This window comes from Heteronotia binoei, chromosome 2 (genome assembly GCF_032191835.1).
Source record: "Heteronotia binoei isolate CCM8104 ecotype False Entrance Well chromosome 2, APGP_CSIRO_Hbin_v1, whole genome shotgun sequence".
NCBI lineage: Eukaryota > Metazoa > Chordata > Lepidosauria > Squamata > Gekkonidae > Heteronotia > Heteronotia binoei.
In genome coordinates, this window is record NC_083224.1 from 29,713,738 (window position 1) to 29,716,602 (window position 2,865).

Sequence of the window (2,865 nt, forward strand, 5' to 3'; positions counted from 1 at the left end):
ATGGCATCGGGCAAGCAGCCAAGAGAAATGGAGGAGGAATCTGCTTCTTTGCCAGTTTGCAAACAGCTTAGGATAGAGGACTTTTTAACCTTAAACAACAAGTCCAAATCTGCTCTGCCGTCATTTGCTGTTGAAACATCAAATCGCTTTTCCCCTCTAGAGGACATGTTGGAGCCAGCAGAAAAGGAGGAACTGACTAGTGAACTGACTAATGGAGGAGAAGATGGAAGAGAAGCTTGTCCTGTGGGCCAGCCCTTTTGCAACACTAATGAAGCTCTGAATGATAACATACCTTGCCAACTAAGTGACAAACAATCAAATAGGCATGCGGAGGGGCTGGAGTTGCTAGCACAGCAAACAACCCTGGTGGCAGAAGCCTTACAGACAATTTTTACTTACTTACGAGAAATAGTATCCTTGATAAAGGAGAGGGGTGGAGATTATGCAAAAGAAAATAAAGAACAGGCACAGGAAGGGAATAAAGCAAACGTTGTTAAGAAAAGAGGTCCAATAGGTACTGGGATTAAAGCTACTTCGACATCAAAGAAACCAAAGGTTGTTAAAGAAAATTTATTTTCATTGGTATACAATCCAAAAAGTATTGTTGTAAATATTTTCCCATTGCAAGGGAGATTTATCGATTGGAGTGCCAAATGGAAAGCAAAAGGACATTTAGCCAACTTACTTGGGATAGCTCCCCCTTTGGTTGACCTCATACAGATGGAAAGGCTGCCAGGTCCTATAAGATTTGAACGCTTTTTGCTTCATTTTAATACAGACAAAATTCCCTCGTACTTGTTTGCTTATGCCAACAGATATGCGGCGCTGGGGATTAGATTACAAAGACATTTCAAAAATGCTATAATTTCGAAAATAGTTGCAAAAACAAAAGATGTTGGTTCTAAGAAGGACTATAAAAAACAGTCGCTGGTGGCAGAACTGGAATCTACCAACACTGTATTGATCTTAGATCAACCAACTCCTTCTAATTGACCCCTTCCTTTGCTGGAATCAGCTCTGAAGCCCTCTATTACCTCCATTAACTTAGACAAAGAGGCACCCCTAACAGGAGATATTGGGATCGGACAGAAAAATCTGGATTCCAGTTGGCCAGAGGAGGAACTTGAGAAACAACTGCTTGCAAAATTTACATTGTTACAAGACTGTGAGCAAGAGTCCTTGATAGACCGTTTTGAACAATTGACATCTACCCTGAAGGGTCTCAGAGGTTCTACTGATTGTAGGGAGATGGAAATAGAGGGAAGTACTAATGCCTGTGAGCTGAGGAAGAGTGAAGGTGAAGGGACCCATTCTGCAGAGGAGGCCCATCATTTCCCATTAGAACCAACTATAATAATTAACAAAGGAAAGCATAATTCCAACCTGATTGTGGCAGCTGATGACCCTGAAATATGCGAAATAAGGGATGTCCCCCATGCACCTGATGGAGGAAAATGCAAATGACTGTCCTCAACGCAAGACATGGGGATCACCAACAAACCTGTTGAAATTTTGTCATGGGATGTGGCGGGATGGCTAAGATGTCTTCATTCATACATAGAGGTTCCTTTTTTCCAGAGAGACTTTGATATTATTTTATTGCAGGAAACGTGGATGGCAGAAACTCTTTTGTTGGACGGTTATTCCTCCTATAGTTTACCAGCAGTTCCAGGAAAAGGTCCAGGGAGGTTAAGAGGAGGCTTGGGCATTTTTATTTCCAATGCCCTTAAGGTTCAATGTGTGTTGAAACCCTCGCTGTCCCATTTAGCTATGGCTATATTGGTGAGATGGGATAGGGGAATCCTGATTATTATAAATGTATACCTCCCACCTCTAACAAAACAGACACCTATAGAAGAAAACTGGGCGTCACTAGACCAATTTATAATAAATCTTTCCCTAGAACACCCAGAAGCTCAAATCTTACTGGCAGGGGATTTCAATGCCCGTATGGGAATGAATGATGCCTTCTTAGCAAATAAATTTAATTCCCTACTAAATGAGCAGAAACAAGGCCAGAATGGACTTCCCTTCACAAGAGATTTTAAAGATTGTAAGGCAAACTTTGCCGGCCTATGTTTAGCTAAATTAGCAGGAAGAAGAGTGTTTCATATCCTAAATGGGGCATTCTATGGCGATCATCCAGGCGAATATACTTTTATGTCTGGGAATAGAATGAGCACTATTGATTATATGTTGGTATGCAATTCTCTATTACCTCTGATTAAAAATTTCCAAGTACGCCCATACTTGGAGGGTGACCATCTACCTCTATGTCTGCAGATAGCTCTCCCATTAAATCCTAACCAAAATGAGGTATGTTATACAACAAGGATAGGAATTATGGGGAAAAGAGTAAGGTGGGGTGGGGAATTGGATAAAAAAGTGAAAGAAATCTTAACTCCAGAAAATTTGCAGAAGCATGTGTTAGTGTTCACAGCTTTAGAGGAAAACCAAGACCCGTTAATAGTTTACCAAGATATAATCCAGGAGATTTACTCTATTATGACTGTGCCAGCAGGGAATAGATTACATCAGCATTATAGGAAAACAAAACGTTGGTTTGATTCTGAATGTGTCCAAGCAAAAAAAGAACTAAATCGTTTGTATCATCTTGCTATGAGAAGTAGCATAGAAAAAAGGGTAGAGACACAAAGTGCCCTAGTGAGCCATAAAAAAACCTATAAAGGCATTATTCAAAGGAAGAAGAAAGAGTATACTCGGAAACTATGGGAGGAACTTATACAGGCTGTAAAACTAAAAAATTCTGCGCTTTTTTGGAAATTAACAAAGATTGGGGGGTTTAAGATAGCCTCTCCCCTGGACATGTTTATTCCGGCGGAAACATGGACTGTTTTCTTCCAG